The sequence below is a fragment of the Globicephala melas genome, chromosome 9 (genome assembly GCF_963455315.2).
Source record: "Globicephala melas chromosome 9, mGloMel1.2, whole genome shotgun sequence".
Classification (NCBI taxonomy): domain Eukaryota; kingdom Metazoa; phylum Chordata; class Mammalia; order Artiodactyla; family Delphinidae; genus Globicephala; species Globicephala melas.
In genome coordinates, this window is record NC_083322.1 from 23983096 (window position 1) to 24004616 (window position 21521).

The window sequence follows — 21521 nt, forward strand, 5'->3', positions numbered from 1 at the left end:
GGCTGTACAGTATTCCATTGTATGAATCTACATAGTCCAACAAATATACATAGTCCAATTTTTTTTTAATTAGTGCTAAGATTAACATCTCATTATCCCCAATACCTCAAGCATATAGACCTTGGTCTAAATGGTTCCTCCGTGGCTACACCATGACACACATAACGAAAGACTGTCTTCCTTACCTAGCTACAAGTCATGCTTTTCATTTTTATCCTTTGTGATCGAGTGTTACCAGCAATTAAACCCTACAGCTTCCAACCAAACAGTCTTGCTAACAGCCTTTCTTGAGAACCCATGTCCTGGACATCATCCCAGGGATCTGACATTCTAAAAAGACAAGCCCTCAAACAAAGCAAAGCCAAAGAAGAGATATACTAGGGCACAGGATGGTTGATGTCCCTGAAATGAGAAGGGCCAAAGGAAGAACAGGAAAAGGACCTGGAAATGATTCATTTACAGTCAATTCTTCCCAAGTGGCGGAAGAAGAGCACATTTTTGAATAACTGCCTTGAAATCATTCATGTACAGACCGCAACGGGACTGAGAAGCATAGAGCATACAAAGCAGAGCACCCGTCTCAAATGGCTATTCCTTGATTTTTGTCAAGTTTTCACAAAAAGTAATAAAGCACTCCCAGGAGACCCAGTACCTCTTGGGAAGCCCAGGTGGAAACTCACGTTGGCTAACCAGTGAGCACGGACCCAGGCTAAGAAACAATCCTTATTTCTCAAGTCTGACGAAACCCGCTGAAAAGCTCAAGAATAGAATAACTGATGAGTACCCTCTTATTCCCCCTAAATATCAGCAAGGTGTTACCTCTAATGCCTTGACCTAGTAAAGTAGATCCCTGGGGGACAGTGGGTCTATAACTATTATCCCGGGCCCATTAAGGGCTTTAGTGAACAACTTGTACAAAGGAATTTTAAAAAACCTCGTTTGTACACTCTCCCCTTGCCCTGAAAGCTATTCTGAAGACTGCTGTCAGAGCTTCTTTGCATTACTGCACCAAATATGCCATTCAGACAACAGTCAGTACTTGAATTAATATTAGAGAGAGGTGATTTTATAGGCTGCACAACACCTTTTATACTATTGAGGATACAAATGCAAACAGCAGCCACCAAGTCAACCTCCCAAGCAACAAGGACAGATATTCGCTGTGGCAGGTACTGCTATTCCTGTTCCCCCAGGAGGAGAGGACTGGCATGGCTACATCTTTCCTCTGAAACTCTCTCCCCCTCATTCATTTGGCCACAGCCTTGGCGATGAGATAGGAAAAGACTGTCTGCAGACCATTATGGAAGGAAGAGACCTGTCTATATGGGAAGAATTTGTTTCCTTCCTATTATTTATAGGAACTGAAATAGTTCAAAACACACTCCACCTCCTTTTTTGCTCTCCCCATTTCATCTTCCAAGTACTGTTCAACTCCCTCCACCTGCCTCACTTATCAAAAGTCTTTATTCAAGTTCTTCCTCAATAAAAATATTTAATGGGCTTCTCTTGTCTAAGGTTCCCCACCAAATAAAGCCAAGGGAAAGACCTTCTGGGGGAAAAATACTTAAAATGTCTTTATTTGGGGCGGGGGCTGTGTTTGGTCTTCATTGCTGCACGCAGGCTTTCTCTAGTTGCAGTGAGTAGGGCTACTCTTCTTTGTGGTGCGCAGGCTTCTCATTGCGGTGGCTTCTCTTGTTGCGCAGCAGGGGCTCCAGGTGCGCGGGCTTCAGTAGTTGTGGCACGTGGGCTCAGTAGCTGCAGCACGTGGGCCCCTAGAGCGCACGGGCTTCAGTAGTTGTAGCGCGCAGGCTCAGTAGTTGTGGCACGTGGGCTTAGTTGCTCCACGGCATGTGGGATCTTCCAGGACCAGGGATTGAACCCATGTCCCCTGCACTGGCAGGCAGATTCTTAACCACTGCGCCACCAGGGAAGTCCTTTAAAATGTCTTTAGGTAAAATATGAAAAAGACCAAGGGTCTATATATCAAACTTAACTTGTATCTCATATGGCATGAAAACAAGTCATTTTTCCTCTGTAAATCACAAGACCTAACATCTGAAGTTGATTACTTATAATTTTATCCATTGATTGAGCCATTTATTTATTCATTCATTTATTAATTCAACACAAATTTATTGAGTGCCTTCTATATGTCAGGCATTGTTCCAGGCAAGTAACATACTTCAGTGAAATAAAACAGACAAAAATGTCTGCTCTTGAAGACAGGGGTAATTGTTCTGCCAAAGCTGTACTGATTCATGTTGCAAACTTTCATGGATGCGGTAATTATCATTAATTGCTAATTTATAGGGCATAGAAAGCAAGTCATATGGTAACTGCTTCATCCAATTATATTAATAAAATGATATATTCTAGAAAAATGATCTTAGCCCTACCTGATACAGCAGGAGGCTTGTGAAAACAGCTGTCAAAACGAGTCAGTGTGATTGAGGTTATGAATTAGACAGTTTTCATCTCTGACAATAAAGGCTGCAGAGAGACGTGGTGTGATTCAGAGGACCTGGCTTCAGGGCACAAGTTGGATGGTGACAAAGGCTGAAACAAGCCAGCTGAGAAGGAAAATGGGGACTCAAACTGCTCAAACCCACTAATAGGTTTACTGGGAGATTTACCTACAGTGAAACACTTTATGGGCAGCTATTAAAATACTGCACAGCAACAGGAACACCACCTTAAATCTTCACTAGATACTGATAAATGACTTGGTTTAACTCTTAAGCCCCTAGACCATGAACACCAAAAGATAGAAAACTTCTTATACAAAAACCTACCCAGGGCTTCCCTGGTGGTGCAGTGGTTAAGAATCCTCCTGCCAATGCAGGGGCCACGGGTTCTAGCCCTGGTCCAGGAAGATCCCACATGCTGCGGAGCAACTAAGCCCGTGTACCACAACTACTGAGCCTGCGCTCTAGAGCCCGCAAGCCACAGCTACTGAAGCCCGCGTGCATAGAGTCCGTGCTCTGCAACAAGAGAAGCCACCACAATGAGAAGCCCCGCGCACTGCAACGAAGAGTAGCCCCCGCTCGCTGCAACTAGAGAAAGCCCACACGCAGCAACAAAGACCCAACGCAGGCAAAAATAAATAAATTAAATTAATTAATTAAAAAAAAAAACCTACCCACACTATACTTAGGGCAAAAAAAGTGATGGTATAGAAATCCGTGTCAATAAAATCAGCATTCTTTTTCACGGCACCAAGAGCAAAAATCATCTTGGCTTAAAAGTCATATCTTCTTAGCTGAGAGCATCTTGTTAGCTCTACAAGGAGGACTAGCTTAACAGGTATACCTGCCTAATAAGCTATGACAAGAATATCTTAGCCATATCTGTCAATATGAAGATCCAATATAAAGAATAAGGACAGTCACCTGATGAACACCAAAATGTTATGAAATGGAAGCCCAAAATAAACTCATAAATTTATGGTCAACTGATTTTCAAAAAGGGTGCCAAGATAATTGGGAAAGAACCTTTCAACAAAACTATGCTGGGAAAACTGGATATCCACGTGCAAAAGAATGAAGCCAGATCTCTACCTCACACCATATACAAAAGCTAACTCAAAGGATCAGAGACCTAAATATAAGAGTTAAACTATAAAACTCTTAGAAGAAAACATGGTGACCATGGATTAGGCAATGGTTTCTTAGATATGACACCATCTTAGAAAGCACAAGCAACCAAAAACATTGTGCTTCAATGGACGATATCAAGAAAGTGAAAAGACAGTATTTACAAAACATATGTGATAAGGGTCTAGTACCTGGAATAAGGAAATACTGTAACTCAACAATTAAAAATGGGCAAGGAGGGGCTTCCCTGGTGGCACAGTGGTTGAGAGTCTGCCTGCCGATGCAGGGGACACAGGTTCGTGCCCCGGTCAGGGAAGATCCCACATGCCTCGGAGCAGCTAGGCCCGTGAGCCATGGCCACTGAGCCTGCGCGTCCACAGGCTCCGCAACGGGAGAGGCCACAACAGTGAGAGGCCCGAATACCGCAAAAAAAAAAAAAGGGCAAGGATTTGAACAGATATCTATCCAAAGAAGATAGACAAATGGCCAGTAAGCACATTTATTATTAGTCATAAGGGAAATGCAAATCAAAACCACGATGACATATCACTTCATAGCCACAAGGGTGGCTATAATCAATAAAACAGACAATAACAAGTGTTGACAAGAATGTGGAGAAATTAGAACCTTAATACATTGTTGGTGATGCAATCACTTTGGAAAACAGTCTGGCAGTCCCTCAAAAGTTAAACATAGAATTATCATATGACCCAGCAATTTCACTCCTAGGTACAAAGCCAAGAAAAATAAAATACATGTCCACATAAATTTTGTACACAAATGTTCATGGTAACATTACTCATAAGAGCCAAAAAGAGTAAAAACAATCCAAATGTCCATCAAGCGACAAACAGATAAGCAAAATCTAGTATAACCATAAAATGGAATATTATTCAGAAATAAAAAGAAATGAAGTACTGATTGATGCTACAACATGGATAAATCTTGAAAACATTATGCTAAGTGAAAGAAGCCAGACAAAAAGCCACATATTGAAATGATTCCATTTATATGAAATATCCAGAACAGGCAAATCTATAGAGACAGAAAGTAGATCTGTGGTTCTCAAGGGCTGGAGGGAGAGAACAGGGAGTGACTGCTAATAAGTCCAGGGTTACTTTTTCTTTTAAGTACCAATGAAAACTGTTCTAGAATTAGACAGTGGCAACAGTTGTGTGAGTAATTTTATGGTATGTGAATTTATTTAAATTTAAAAAATTAAGATCCAATATGGAAGTACAAAAATATGACATAAAATGTCTATTTCCACAGGGGTATTTCCATATCTTGTAGGAAGATTAGACCCTTAGCTAAACAACACTAACAAAAGTTTTTTAAAAGGCAGCTGACTCAGACCCAAAATTCAGGCATGGGGATTCACAACAGAATGAAGGGCTTCTGTAAACTTTCAAGTCCTCGAGAAATAACAAGATAGAAGTCACGGGAAAGAAGCAGAACTTTAGTGAAATCTACAAAGCCCTAAAAAGGAGAAAGATGGCCAAAAACAATACAAGCTTTTTCTGAGAAACAACACAGCAAGTAGAATGAACTCCTTTCCCTCTGTGGCACAGAAAGGAGAACCAAGAAAATCATTAACAGTCTAAGAACCAAGAACAGGCCATAATGCCATCCAGAAGTCTGCAAAGGCCACAACCCAAAGGCTGCATGTTTAGAGGACAAAGAAGCAGGCCAGCGACTCTTCTCTGGACAACGTGTTTTCTCCACCTAAAAATACCATCAGGGGACGGGAAAGAACTCTTGTGCACTTTAATGAAGCAAAAAACTCTAAAGAAACGGAATTAAAGCACAAGTAGAACTTAAAAAAAAAAAAAAAACTGAGATTGGAGAAAATCTTAGTATATCAGAAAAAATGCTTCCTGGCAGCCAGAGCTGTTGCCTCCACAGGAAGAATCATCTCTTGAAAATTAAAACATCATTTAGACAAGGAGCAAGCAATCCCAGAAGAGCCTAAGCCGTGTGGTCTGGGAGGTCTTTCCCAGCATATGCGCCAACATGACCGGCTTTTTCTTTCTTTTTCTGGCGAGAGCAAGAGGCAAACCTAAATGAAAGGGCCCAGCATTCAAGCACAATGACCTGGAAGCCCATGGCCTCGTGGCAGGCCATTTCACTTGTGCTGGGCGCACCAGCTCTTTCAGGAGAGACAATCCAGGGCCAGCTGTACCATGAATTGGGCCTCAGTTTGGAAAGAAGCAAGTTCAAATCCCAAGGGGACTCTAACGATCACCTGCAGAGGGAGGGCAGCTAACCCAGAGCATCTAATCAAGGCCCTTTTATTTTACAGATGAAGAATCTGCAAATGAGACAGGCTAAAGTGACTTTTGCTTAAAATAAAATTGATGGCAGAGCAAGTACTAGACCTGAAGTCCCCAAACCTGATGTTCTACTATGACACAGGAAGAAACAAGCATTTGGGGAGTTGCTATCTGTTAAAACGGTAGGTGAGGTTACCTACTGATTAAATCTTTTCCTCAGTTAAAAATCTCCATTTCCATGTGCCAGCAGAGCAGGTGTCAGAGACTAAATCACTAAGCCAGCAAAGCTTCCATGAGCTGGCTCCCCAAACCAAATCAACACTTATTAAACACTACCATATGCAGGGAAAGCAGACTTGCAGTCTCAATTTTATCAAAGAATACCCAAAAAGGAGACACAAAGGAAGAAAACTTCAGAATGATAAAAAGCAGGATTGGCAAACTACAGCCCAGTGGCCAAATCCGCCCTACCACCTGTTTCTGTACAACCCATGAGCTAAAAATGGTTTTTACATTTTTAAGTGGTTAAAAAAAAAAAAAGGATATTATGTAACACATGGAAAGAGTATGAAATTCAAGTTTCAGCTTCCATAAATAAAGTTTTGTTGGAACATGGCCAAGCTCATTCACTTATGTAATAGTCTATATGGCTGCTTTCACACTGAAACAGCAGAGTTGAGTAGCTGATACAGAGCCCACATGGCTCTCAAAGGCTAAAGTATTTACTACCTGGCCCTTCAAAGAGTCAGTTTGCCAGCCTCTGATATAAAACATTATGACAAGGAATGAGATGAAAACTAGTTTTATGGCAGGTTAAATGGTACGTGCACAGCAAAAATAAATTCTGGATGACCACTTCAAGTTAGACATACTGCTCATCTTTATAATCAGGGAAGGGGCAGTGGTAAGTGGCAATAAGAATTTAGTTTCAGAATCAAATCCATGTCAGTGGTGATTTTTGAAAGTTCATTGGCTCTATTAGCTTCAATTTCCTCATTTATAAAATAAGTGTATCAGAATATCCATGAGAGGTGTGATGAAACCTAAACAAGGGAATAAGGCCCTTGGCACAGAGGGTGGCCAAAAGACTCAATAAATAATAGCCAATATCGTTTTTATAAGAAATGGCTTGGGAGTTCCCTGGTGGTCTAGTGGTTAGAATTCGGCACTTTCACTGCCATGACCCAGGTTCAATCCCTGGTCGGGGAACCGAGATCCCGCAAGCCGCTGGGTGTGGCCAAAATTTAAAAAAAAAAAAAAAGGCTCAAAGTGTGGTCTGAAGTAAAGACTGGAAGTATATATACCACAGAAAAAGAACCATTTCCTCCTGGGGTTTACAAGTGAATATCAAATTCATGGAAATTCTCCCACCACTGAATTCAACCAGAAAGAATTAGAGAAATAATCCATGATCTCATTTCCCTGCTTTATCACGTAAGATACCCACTCTCTAGGAGAGTGGACTTAAGTGATTTCTGAACCTCTGTCCTCAGAGATCATGGCAAATAAGTATCGTATCTTAAGTTTATTCTTAACTTCAAACTTGACAAAGTGTCTTGACAATCACAGCCTCAGATGACCATGAATCTGAAATCAGATAGTCTTAAGTTTGAACACAAACTCAAGTGACAAGCATTCCGAACACTGTGATGACATTCCCTCATCTATAAGTGAGGACAATACTACTGCCATCTTCTCTGGATGTTATGATTATTAAGCGAGATGCCTCACGGTACCTGACACCTAGTAGGTACGCAAGAAATGTTAAGGGCACGCTGGTCTCTCTTCTCTTCCCTCCCTACTGTCCACTCCTCTCCATCCTCACAAAAAACTGTGGCACAGTTAGATGATGGCCATCAGGACTAGAACACAGGTTTTCCCCGTGCACTTTCTAATAAACCCCAAATATTAAACATCTGATATGAGAACTATGAATCAAAACAGTCGTGACTTAACATAAAGAACACAAGGCTGTAACCTGCACAAATACAGCCTAACCAGAAAGGAACTAGCTCAGTCTCCTAGAGGCCAGAAGCCCGGTGATGATCCTCTGCAGAGCCAAGTCCTCACCACCCCAATCCTCTGCAGAGCCAAGTCCTCACCACCCCAAGTCCACGGTGGTCAAGGAACCAGAGTTACTCAGAAATAAGAACTCAGCAGGAACTATATGGCAGGAAAACACAAAGTGTCATTCCAGAAAAATCCATTCCAGTTGTCAAAAGAGTTTATCAGAGTAAACGTCACGTGTGAAAATTACCAAAAAGGGAAAAGAACCAAAAACTGACTCCAGAAGAGCATAAGAGTGATCATATGATCACTCCAGGACTTGACCCCTCGACCAAACGTTTAGGGTCAAGTACTCAGACTATTAAAGCTGAAGGAAAATTACTGCAGTGATCAGGGCTTTTGGGTGGTGATTCTGCTGTTTAAAATGGCCCACAGGCGTAGTCATGAAGTTTTCTTAAGCACAAAGAAAGCTGTTATGTGCCCTACAGAGAAAATATTAGGTAATTTTCATTTAGGCACAAGTTATAGTGCTGTTGCTCATATGTTCAAAGTTAATGAATCAAGACTACATATCAAGTAAGAGGACTTTTTTTTTTTTTTTTTTTTTTGGCTGTGTTGGGTCTTCATTGCTGCGCACGGGCTTTCTCTAGTTGCGGCGAGCGGGGGCTACTCTTCGTTGCGGTACGCGGGCTTCTCATTGCGATGGCTTCTCTTGTTGCAGAGCACGGGCTCTAGGTGTGCAAGCTTCAGTAGTTGTGGCTTGCGGGCTCTAGAGTGCAGGCTCAGTAGTTGTGGCTCATGGGCTTAGCTGCTCCGCGTTATGTGGGATCTTCCCAGACCAGGGCTCGAACCCATGTCCCCTGCACTGGCAGGGGGATTCTTAACCACTGAGCCACCAGGGAAGCCCCAAGTAAGAGGTCTTTAAACAAAAGCACACAGAACAAGGTCATATATCTATTACTTGATGAAAATGTGGTGACCAGAGGCTCACAGGAACTAACTCAGTATTTCTCAGAGGAGCGATGGTTCAAAATTCACTAATTCAGCGCTTGTGACTTGACAGAACAGAACTACCACAAATAATGACTATATGTTATAAATACAAAGAAGATGATATGGCAACCTCTGCGGGGAGAGTCACAGGAGTTACTTGCACTATTCTTGCAACTTTTCTGTAAGTTTGAGATTATTTTTAAATAAAATTTAAAAACCTTTTGAAAAAGGTGCAAAACATACTACCAGCTGCTTTAGAGCCTCAAAGACAAAACAAATCCCTAGAACAAGAACTCCTTGGTGATTCTGAAAATCTGTCTTGCTCCCCTCCCAAACCCCCTCCGCACACACAACTAAAAGAATGAATGTCAAACTGAAACCAAGCAGGATCCTGTAGGGCCCTCCCGGGTACAAAAGCCCCTCCGTGTCCCCCATTTCTTGTTTATAGAAGGCTTTAGTCTCCTAGGCCTTCCAGAGTTCCAAACAGCAGGCTCCAGCAGTTACTCATTAGGGGAGTGAGGGGATACAGAAACAAAAGGCAGTTAAACAAGAGAAGTAACGAGAATAGTTCAGTGATAAAACAGAGTTCTAGTTCCTCCTCAAGGGACACACACAATTTAACACATATCTCTGAGTTGTTCTGCACAAACTAAGACCCCCCCCCAACCTGGGTAGAGGACAGTGACTACACACTGTATACCCCACACTGGCTGGCAGGCAGGCACCAGAACATTGATAATTAAGATTCACATCACCCTATTACCTCACCATCAACCAATCAGAAGAAGAAAGTCATACACCCTGCAGCCCTCTCCCCAAATGTTGCCTTTAAAAATCATTCCCGGGCTTCCCTAGTGGCGCAGTGGTTGAAAGTCCGCCTGCCGATGCAGGGGACATGGGTTCATGCCCCGGTCCGGGAAGATCCCACATGCCGCGGTGCGTCTAAGCCCGTGAGCCATGGCCGCTGAGCCTGCGCGTCCGGAGCCTGTGCTCCGCAACGGGAGAGGCCACAACAGTGAGAGGCCCGCGTACCGCAAAAAAAAAAAAAATAAAATAAAATAAATAAATAAATAAATAAAAATCATTCCCTGAGGGAGGGATAAATTGGAAGATTAGGATTGACATATACACACTACTATATATAAAATAGATAACTAATAAGGACTTACTGTATAGCACAGGGAACTCTACTCAGTACTCTGCAATGGCCTACATGGGAAAAGAATTTAAAAAAGAGTAGATGTATGTGTATGTATAACTGATTCACTTCGCTCTACACCTGAAACTAACACAACATTGTAAATCAACTATACTCCAATAAAAATTTAAAAAAAGAAAATCATCCCCTGAAAGCCATCAAGGAGTTCAGGTCTTCTGAACACAAGCCACCTTGCTTGGCACCCAGCAAATAAACATACTTCACCACAACCTGGTGTCAGTAAATTGGCTTTGCTGTGTAGCAAAGCAGACCCAAGTTCAGTTCAGTGACAAAACCATTATTGTGTTGCAAGGACCATATCATCCCATACGATCCGCTGATCGCTTCATGTTCTTCTTCCAAATGAGATAATATGCTAGACGCATTCAAATCACAGAATTCCAACCTCTGAGCACACAGTTCAAAAAAGCTATCGCTGGGGACTTCCTTGACAGTCCAGTGGTTAAGACTTCGCCTTCCAATGCAGGGGGTGCAGGTTAGATCCCTGGTCAGGGAGCTAAGATCCCACATGCCACACGGCCAAAAAACCAAAGCATAAAACAGAAACAATATTGTAACAAATTCAATAAAGACTTTAAAAATGGTCTGCATCAAAAAAAAAAAAGAAAAGGCTATCACTCCCAAAAAGGATCTTGAATTTTAGGGAGATGTCCTCTTCCTTCCAGTGCTAGTTATCTGGTGGGGATTTTAAAAACCTACATGTGTGATCTAATTAGATTTTATATTCAGAAAAGCTAAAAACCCCTTAATGTCTCAAAAGTTTTGAGAAACAATGGATGAAAGTTCAGAGTCCTCTATTGAGAACATTCTCTAAGAGGCCAGAGCACCATCCATATTTTTGGTTTAAATCCTGTAATCTTGATGGTAATCCCTTTCCTCAGGAGCTGGCCTTCTTTATTAATGAAGAAGAATCTGATTATCAAAAACAATGCCTGGGTCCCCCACTCTAGTCTAGAAACAAAGGGAAAGATGTTTTGGTAAATGCCAAGAGAAATCTATTAATTTGCAAGACACTGGATCCCAAGTTTAGATTTTATTTTCTTTTATCCTTACCAAATCCTGATTTCCTCTTCCGCAAGAATAAGAGTCTCTACAGCTAATCAACTATACTTTGAATACACTGAAAAGTTAAATCACTGCAGCCACCATGACTACAGATGGAGGGAGGCACAGCGCAGGGCAGGGGGTGGTATTGACCCATCATCTTTCAACTGAAACAAAGAAAGGGGAGAAGGAGGATGCACGGAAAGCCTCTGAAGGCAATTACAGACCAGCAGTCACCTGAGAGCTTGTCGGAACTGCAGACTCAGACCCTACCTGGACCTCCTGATTCAGAATCTGCCTTTTAATAAGATCCTCAGGTGACAGGTATGCACAACGAGGTTAATCTCCCCACACACACACTTTATTCCCCACTGTGCCTGGGGAATCTGCCTGGCTCAAACATGTCCTCCGGCAAATTCAGCTTAAACTTTTTACTCAAAGAGGCCTTCCCAATCCCCAGGCTAGGTCAGCTATATGCCATATATGCTCTGAGCCTCTGTATTTCTCTCCCATAGAATTCATCACAACATTAAATAGCATAATGAATTGTATAGTATCAGTTTTCCACTCCATGGTGCAAGCTCTCTCCGGGCAAGGACTGCATCTATCTTATTCACCATGGTAGCCCCAGAGCCCAGAACAAGACCAGAGACAAAGTAAGCATTCAGTAAGTGTTTTTTCTGAATAAATGAATGGTCCTAGTATGTATCAAGCACAAGTATCAAGTGCTAGACTTTGGAAAGAAGGGACAAAAACAATTAAAACACAGTCCTTGTCCTTAAGCAGCTCATAGCTTAGTGGATTTTTGTTGAAGCTAACGAGAGAGCCAAGCTCTTAAGAGTATGCACTGCATTCACAGCTGTTTTTCCGACAAATGACAACAGGTAACCCAAAGGTTCTCCAAGGCCTTACAGGGAACCCCTCCCTAGCATGACCTACAGGCAAGCGCGTCCTCACCTAACCCTCCCCTCAAAGATTCTCCCCTCCCAGAGTTCAGTACTTTGTCCAGCCCTCTCTCTCTGTCCTCTCTAAGGCAACTCCTACAAAATTCAGTATCATTTTATTCTCCACTAAGAAGTTTGTGTTTCCTCTGGGAACATTTTCTTCAACCCGCTTTCTTCATCAGCCCTATTATGAAATGTCAAATTTCCTTGTTACATCCTTTAAGAATGTTTTACCTAACTCATTTCCAACCACTCAATTATTTCCTGCGAGCTATGAAGTCTATTGTCAACAGAAACCATTCAAATCTATGTCCCAGACCACACTGGAGAAATCTCCCGATTAACTATTCGATACTCAGTTGTCCTCCCACTTTCCTCAGTCATTTCCTATATCCCCCAAAGAGATACTCTGTCTGAACAAGAACTGTCATCTCTTCTAGGATTATATTTTCGATGATTCTTATATTTATTCTTGTTTAATAGACAAGAATCTCTTGAGAGATTTACATCCCAAAGCCAAATACCACGGTAACAAAAATGCCTAAACTGATAGCGATGAGAGTAACATTTTTTTCATTTTATCTCCAGGGAAGAAGCTCACAGTGAAATATTAGTGGAGGCAAAGAACACACTGACAAGGAGGGAAGTGCTCAGTGGAGAAGACAAGCTGAAGCTACTATCAAGGCACCTCACAGCCCTGTCCAAGGGGCTCAGAACCCACCCCGCCTTCCCAACCAGACCCCAGTTAGAGTATAATACAGCCACTAAAAACACCGAATTCTAGACACTAAGGCTTTGATGTAAAGATCCATTCTAAGCACTGTTTGTACACCAAGTATTACAGATATGTTCATATGCCTGTCATGAATGGGATTAAAAATTCCAAGGGCATGCCTTCTGAATATTTTCCACATCCCACCCTGTAATACTGTTTACCAAACAATGACAAACTGTAACCCTAGCCCAAAGATGTGGTTTGTGGACTGTGAGAAATTTTAAGGCACTTCAAAAAGTCACCAATTGTTTTCTTAAATGCTTCAAAATACACACTTCTAGGGTGTCTGGCCTTAGCCTGTTTTGTGGGTTTCAAATCACCAGTGCCTTTTTTGGTTCAGATACACTTTGCATATCTGTCCACTCCACGTTTCAGAACTGCTAAAAAATGTGAGAGGAAGGTTAAGGTCTTATTTCTCTTGAATTGATGCACTGGCACTGCAGGTATCAGAGGCAACTCCCCAAAGACAGGTCTTCTGTTAAGGAAGCTCAAGAAAAAATGTGTTCTGAGGCCAAAGATTTTTCCTCCCCGCTTCAGGGGCAAATGGAGATGAAGCAAGTTGCCAAGGCAGGGTGGAGAGGCCTAGGTTGCATTCCAGGGGCTACTCAGTTAACGGGGTCTGTACGTCCAGCCCTCCCCACCCTTTAACTCTCGTGCCTCCTCCCCAACTCCAGTGCTCAGAGGAAGGACAGAAGTGTAACCACAAAACCTGATCCAGAAAGGGGGAAAGCCCAGCTACTGCTTTCCCAGCCTCAATGGCCACAGCTGCTGTCATCTTATTTCTCCTCCTCAGAGCACTGCCATCACTGCATCCCTGAGCAAAAGGTACACTAGGCAAAATAGCAAATCATAACCCCAGGATTAAAAAGGGGGTAGGAGGCCTGAACCAGACAGATACAGCTAAGTGAAAGTATATCAGACTCTTGCAACATTCTAGAGGAATGAAGATTCTTGCATTTACTGTTCCTCAGGTTTGCTTCTGTAAAGCCATGCACATTTTTTCTTAGAACTAATTTATAGCAAACGGATGCTGGATTATGAGCATAATACTCAATACTGTTCAGAATGAATCGTCTCTCAAGAATACCTAATATATTTATTTTGGCTTATATGTAGGACTGACTGTAGAACTTGGGAAAGTCAAGAAACTTCTGTGCTACCCATGGAGAGCACTGATGTTCCCATTTTATTGTCCAAACTTCTTTGGAAACTTTTCCTATTTGAAATGTTGATAGTCAATTTTAGATGTCAAAATAAAGAAGTACAAACCACAAATCTACCATAAACCTTTCAGAGTCCTTTATTGCTAAATTAATGTACCATCCCAAGATTCCCCTTACTATTAAAATCCTTCAGAGAGTGTGATGAACGCCATTATCACCTAATACAGCTGAAGATTACAAGTGGTCATTCCTTCCCCACTATATGCTGGTGTGCCCAGTCCACCCCCATCCTTAACCATAATGCACAGATTTGCACACCTCTTCAAGAAGTTAAACTAAGGCTATTTGGCCATGATCTGGAATTTGCTTACAAGTACTGCCCAGAAGAGACTGCTCCTCCATTTTTATTAAAAAATGCCAATAATATTCTACTTACCCTATACTATCACTAAAGCCCAGCTCTTTGATTCCCCTCACCGTTTTTTTTCTTTTGGTTTTTTTTCTTTCAAAATAAATGAAAGTTTGTAACACATAAAGCATAGAAATCTCACAAGAAAGTTTATGGACAGCTCAGACTCCTGGGGCATCTTTACTATGTTTAGCCTTGTGCCATCAACCCCTTTCAAAAACCGATTTTCCCCGTTCCTCAGATAATCTTGAGTCCCAAGTTTATTATTCTCTCTACACTGGCTTTCACCTTCATCCTGTTGATAATCAGGGAAATACATTTTCTTCTGACACGAGAGTAGGAGAGATACTTTCATTCAGAGCACCAATCGGGGGACGCTGAAGAATTCAATGGAAGCCGCGCAGTCTGGCCGGCAGCCCCACACTGACTGGCTCTGTGACACGCTGGCATGAGATGACTAACACCCGGGCAGGGCAGGCTGAACTGGGAGCCAGGCCTGGGCTCCAGAGAGCCTGCGGGAGGTCTCAGGAGAGTCTAAAGCTCTCACAAGAGAGGAGTTTAACAAGATAACTCGGCTTTTAAGTAACAGAGGCAGCCCCCTGGCCTCTGGGCTGCAAAAGCGCTCACCTGCCAGGAGTAATAACACAAGCAATTACTGCACACAGAATAATAAAGCTCAGAGGGATTCCCAGGTACTCGGATGGAGTCTCCCTCCCCCTTACTTACACAAAGGGGGAAGGAATGGGAGGAAGAAATGCCCCACCTTCCATGAAGACTGGGGACAGTACTGTTAGGTAAGCAGCTAAATTACACTTGACAGAGTAAGTCACTGTTTTGGGTGGTTGCCAAAAATAAAAATGCCCCTGGTATTAAAGGTTATATATAAAATAATGCATCCTCCCTCTCCTGGAACAGAATTCATAAAGTTTAAAAGTTCACTAACATCACATTCCGGAGACTGGAAACACAGACTTAAATGTCTCGCTTCTCATTCCTTTCTCTACCACAAACTTCCAGGAGGCCTTCCTCACTTTAGGCAAGTTTCCTTCAACTTGCACATCGACAGCAGATTGCTCACAGCTGCTTTCACGAACATCTGAGTATTCCCACCTGGACCTACCCATTTCTGCTGCCTTTTATCTCATCCATTTTATTCCTCTGCCTCTGTCAAGACCTGTCACTTTCACCGTCTCCCCAGAAGAGATGTTTAAAACAGAGAAACTGATCTGAAAATATCACATCTGATTTTTCCAACCCATCCATTCTCCAAGAAAACCTTCAGTATTTAACTTCACGAGGTCCCACTTCCACCATCAAACAAGGTTACCTGCCTCTATTTAACAGCATTTTAATGAGAGGGACACCTAAAATCTCATCAGCCCAAAGCTTTACCCAGAATCAGGTGCACAGCCTGGTCTCAAGCCTGGGCTGCCTGTGCTCCATGAAAGCCTGGAGAGCCTCCACCCTGCCCCAGGCCATCCTAGCAGCTACTTAAAAAACCATCTACCTTCTGTTTATTTTGGCCTCTGCTGAACTATGCCAACCCACTCTTTCTCCCAGACTTGACTCTTCTTACTAAACCCATAAAACATACATTTTATCACTCAAATCAGAACACTTTTGAGAGTGAAAATGGGGCGTTACTGATAATTGTGCCAAGACAACAGCCCTGGGCAAACTGTGATGTAAGTTGCCCTGTCCTTACAAAGGTGGGAGGCCAGGTAAGCGGCTGTTCCTCACAAATAACCAGTTTATGCTGGTCCTACACATTGTTCCTCTCTGCCAATCTCCCAAAGAGGACCAGAAAATGCCCAAACAAACTAGTCCACCTCGGGGCAAAGGAAACAGAAAATGTTTTATGTTGTAGTGGAAAATTTTTTCGAAATATATCAACTTCAAGTTTTGATCCTTTGGGGGTGGAGACGAAATGCAGCCCAGTCCTAAAGCACCGGAGGCTAGAGGGTTCCTGGGAGGATGGGGCAGAAGTCAAAGGAAACCAAAACTTTGCCCGTTGTATTTTTGCCTGATTAGCCTCACCTGCGCCGCTGAACCACAACTAGTATTCACATACAGCTGCCCTTTTCCACGTGTTACCTAAATTTGTTTAATCTTTCCTAACGGTTAAATTAATACCTCCAAAGCTCAGAAGGTTACACATTTGCCAGTGCACAGTTTCTGCTAAGCCAGGGCTTCCCAGACTTTTAAAGATTCCAGACCAGTAGAGTTTCCCCCACTTCCAAAAATTAAGGACTGACATGTTATACATTTTTTTATTTGTACCGAGGACATGAAAGAAAACAAAGGCCATCACATCATTTATAAAGTAAAGGACATTTTAGCCAAAAAAAATAATAATAGTAAGAATATAATCTCAAAATTAAAGCCAGTCCTGCAAATTGAACCGCCTTAACATCACGAAACTTGCCAGGCGCCCTTCTTCCTCTCATTTTACCTCAGCTGGTTCCAATTCCAGTCCCATCTAAGCTGGGGACAGATACGGAAAGTGCTGGACTACTAACACCAGCCAATGGTCAGAACACCGCTTTCTCTCACTCATTCTATCAGCAACAACCCCATGAGGTGAGCACTGTTATTATGCTCGTTTACAGGCAAAGCTGGAAGGTAAAGGGTAAAGTCACTTGCCCAAGGTATTGTGGCTAGTAGCCAGTGAAGCTAATGACGTGGGCCACAGCCATCACAGAAAATCAGTTCGGTTCGGCCTCAAGACACAACTTATGTGTCTGTTTCCCAAAGTGTGGGCTTGTTTAAAAAACAAACCAAGAAAAACTGGTTTAGGTGGTATATGATCCCTGTATGTATGTACCAGCATTTAATATTTATACATAAATAAGAACTGTCTCCTGTCCCCTTTTCAATTCTCTTTCAATCCTTTCTATTAAACGAAGTTTCAGTTTGGCGGCAGGAAGCCTTTAGCACATCTCTACCACTTGTTACACACTTCCTTGAGAGCCCGCTGCGAAACGCTGTACGTAGCTAGAATTTAATAACACTCGCTGTTTAGTTTTCATTGCGGGGTTTTTCTAAAGGTACTTTCTAGTAAGTAGTAACCAGGAAGTAATACTGGTTTCCCATTTTCAATGGTGAAATCATTTCCTTTTAAAATAATATTTCAATTTTTAAAATAGCTGATTGCCCCAAAGATTTTCAAACTAAATAAAAGTAGAGGCAGTGTTCCAATGTGCTAAAAATATGGGAGGGGCACACACACACCGGAAGCCCTGGAAACTGGAGGTAAACCATCAGCAGGGTTGAGATGAGCTGCACCAAAGGCTGAAAACAAGACTCCCCTGGTTCAGCCTCTCCGAACAACTCTAAAAATGGCTGACTTTCCCCGTGCAGGATGTGTCAGGCTCACCACCACTACCACCCCACCTGCTAATCCAAGAAGAAAAATGAGGAAGAGCTACGTACCAGACTGTAGGAAAGAAAAGTCAGGCCTCTCACAGGACCTTGCCTCTGACCTCCTCCTGTCATCCATAGGTAGGTAGTTGCACCCTTTCTTAGCCAGGGAGCTCTCTAGAACCCAGAGAGAGCCGGTAAGGCTAAAGCTCTAAGAGCCTACTATCCTTGAAGTTCAAGACCTCAAAACATCTGGGGGCCTTCAACCAATTAAAGAGTAGTGATGTAATGATCCCCAGGAGCAGAGCCCTGCCCTCCACTGAAAAGATAGTGGTTTTCAAGGATACTGACTGGGGAAATAGACTACCAACCGTGAAAGCATTAATGAGTGTAAGGAGAGGATAAGCTGTATTTTGCCCTAAATCTAATCTAAGATGATCCTGCTAGGATATAAAAAGGTGAAGTCTAAGTAAAGTGCCCGCTACAACTACCGAAAACATTAAGTGCACTTCTAGGAATCTATCTTAGGGAAATGTCGACACAAGAACACGAAGATGTATCAAAGAATGTTGATATATCAACAGGAAAAGAGTGGATAAGCAAACACACCCAAACTATGGAATACTCCTCAAACATTAAAGAATGAGGTAGATGTATAATTATGACACAGATAGTTATGACAATTTAAAAAAGAAAGTTACAGGACTCATTACGACCTCATTTCTGTTTGTTTGTTTAAAAAGGGAGGGTGTACATATCTGCATGAAAAAACTGTGGGAAGAACATTTACTTAAGGGAATGAGAATGAATGGTAGAAAACTCATAAGGAAGGCAGAGAGAGATTTTTGCATTTAACTTTACATACTTCTATACTGTTTGAAGTCTTAGGAACAAGCATGAAGTTGAAAATTTAAATACCAATAATTATGAAATTACTAACACTGGATGGCATTCACCTGAGCATGTGGAAGTATTTCAGGGATGAACTAGAAAACTGCTGGTCAAAAAAAGGAAAGGCCACCAAGGAACTGCAAATGTGACCCTTAATCATAAGGACCTCAAAGACTTGAGAATTACAAGAAAGTTTTATTTACAAATTAGACAAGCTAGTGGAATAGAAAGTAAAGACTGGGCTTCCCTGGTGGCACAGTGGTTAAGAATCCGCCTGCCAATGCAGGGGACACAGGTTCAAGCCCTGGTCTGGGAAGATCCCACATGCTGTGGAGAAACTAACCTGTGTGCCACAACTACTGAGCCTGTGTTCTAGAGCCCGCAAGCCACAACTACTGAGGCCGTGTACCACAACTACTGAAGCCTTTGTGCCTAGAGCCCGTGCTCTGCAACAAAAGAAGCCACGGTAATGAGAAGCCGGCGCACTGCAACGACGAGCAGCCCCTGCTCACCGTAGCTAGAGAAAGCCCGCGCACAGCAACAAAGACCCAACGCAGCCAAAAATAAATAATTTTTTTTTTTTTTTTTAAAGTAAAGACTAGGGCTTCCCTGGTGGTGCAGTGGTTGAGAGTCCACCTGCCGATGCATGCCCCGGTCCGGGAAGATCCCACATGCCACGGAGCGGCTGGGCCTGTGAGCCATGGCCGCTGAGCCTGTGCTCCGCAGCGGGAGAGGCCACAACAGTGAGAGGCCTGCATACCGCAAAAAAAAAAAAAAAAAAGTAAAGACTAAGACCACCACAGAGGCCACTGTCATTTTGGGTTTTACGGGTGTTGTTCTTGTTAAGAACGGGGCTTATAAACAAGAAACAGGATGGATATAAATAGAGAAACCAAAAAGCCCATATGTGTGGTTCTGCAGGATTCTAAGAGCAGAAAGTGAGGAGCAGAGAATCTTCATGTTTGTAGATGACACTAAAGACTTCCATAGTAATAACGTGCCAAGTTATGGGTGCCAAATTATAGGAAAATCTGGGGAATCTATGCAAATAGAAGGAAAAGTGGCAAATGAGTGTTAAAATGAGCATATGGCCTAAATCAGGCATATAAAACAACTCCTCAGCTGTCAGTTATGACCTAGGAATAGGGTCTCGGAGTCACTGTAAATGGACCCCTGAGGACGTCAGCCTAATATTGAGCTACAGATTAAAAGCAATGCAAAGTGTCCTGGGAGCCATCAAGACAAGTACTAAAAAGAAAAAAAGAAGCAAATAACCCCTCTCGTATAAAATTCAGAGGCACTGGCCCCAAAAACATACACTTCTTTTGTCATTTATGTCCTGCCCCTTCAACTACATACAGCACAGGAGTTAAACAAGATCAGTGGGTCTCAAATGCCAGCCCCTGGATGAATCCCAAACGGACTCTTTCAGAATCACTTAGGAGTGGCTTTTTTAAAATACGTATTCCCGGGAATTCCCCGCTCGTCCAGTAGTTAGGACTCCACGCTTCCACCGCAGGGAACTAAGATCCACGTGGTGCGCGGCGCAGCGGGGGAAAAAAAAGAATAAAATACGGATTCCCAAACCACACTTGCAGAGATTCTAATCCAGTGCCTCAGAACGGCCTTCTAGGTGGTCCTGATGCAACGACCTGTTTAGAAAATCACTGGCCTCCTTCTCTCTCTCTAAATCTACTCCGAGAAAGGATGTAAGAAAGCTTACAATAAAAAATAAACTGAAGAAACCATGGGAGGAACTACCAAGAATAGATTAAGATGATTCCTATACTAGCACATGAAATGGAAGTGGGAAAGATCTGCAAGACAATGAGAATGATCTAAAGGAAGACGCTTTGGCCTCAGAGTGTGAAAACCAGAGCTCAGAACACAACCAAGCCGCATGCTCCCGCCAGACTCCCACAAACAAGAGCAGGATCAGAATAAACTCTCCCCGTGAGTTACAGGTTCCCTGAGTGTCCTCTTCATCCCCACCCTTCGCAGGTCTAGACCTGCTGCCCCAGGAGAATGGCTGGGTGTTCGGAAGCAGAGGTGAGACTGCATAAATAAAACCCACTGGTACCATGTTCTTCTGGGTCCCAAGCAATCACTCCCACTAGCCTATCCCGACACCACCGCTGAAGCCAGGAATCTCCATGGCTCAATTCCATCTACCCTCCAGCCGCTCCAGTGTCTGATCACTTAGTCTGCTTCAAATTCTAACTCTGGTCTTCCACATTAGAAAACCATAATTCAACTAATCTACCTTCTCAAAACAAAACAAAACAAAAAACAAGCAATGGGAACAGAAAATATGTCTCCTGCAGGATAAGCAGCAATTCAAAGTGAAGACTACCAGAAGGCATAAGATTTCTCAGCTTTGATGCATGCCTAAAAGACACGTGACATAGGGCTTCCTTCTTATACATTTGCAGCCTTTGGGGGCTGTAAGGAGCTTAGAGACGATGAGTCCAACCACTTCATATAAGAGAAAAGAAAAGAGCCTGAGAGGCAGACTACCTTACCCCACAGCACACAGCTGCAGAACAGCAGCATCTGGCCTAGAACCTGTGTCCCCTTAATCCCAGGTCCATGATCTCTCTCCTCTTCCAGGTTGCTTCCCAGGGACAACGTTAATGCATTGGATTTATTAACTTGAAGCACAGTTTCCCAAATCTCCTCAATTCCCCCTATTACACATGAGGTTGGTGTTACAAGACCATCCCGAGCAGGCTACTTCCCACATAAAGAGAACGCAAAGCACCTCAAACTGTGTTAAGGCATAAAGAGAGAGGAGATGGTGCCTTAAAGTCTCCGTCATAAGCATGTAAATGGAGAAAATGTGCCAAGCCC

At 42.7% G+C, this 21521-nt stretch overlaps 1 protein-coding gene across 1 annotated transcript in view; it reads right to left on the minus strand.

Moving 5' to 3' along the window:
* Positions 1 to 21521, minus strand: part of SND1 (staphylococcal nuclease and tudor domain containing 1) — a 419451-nt gene that overhangs the window by 391644 nt on the left and 6286 nt on the right. The gene's annotated exons all lie outside the window — the stretch shown is intronic.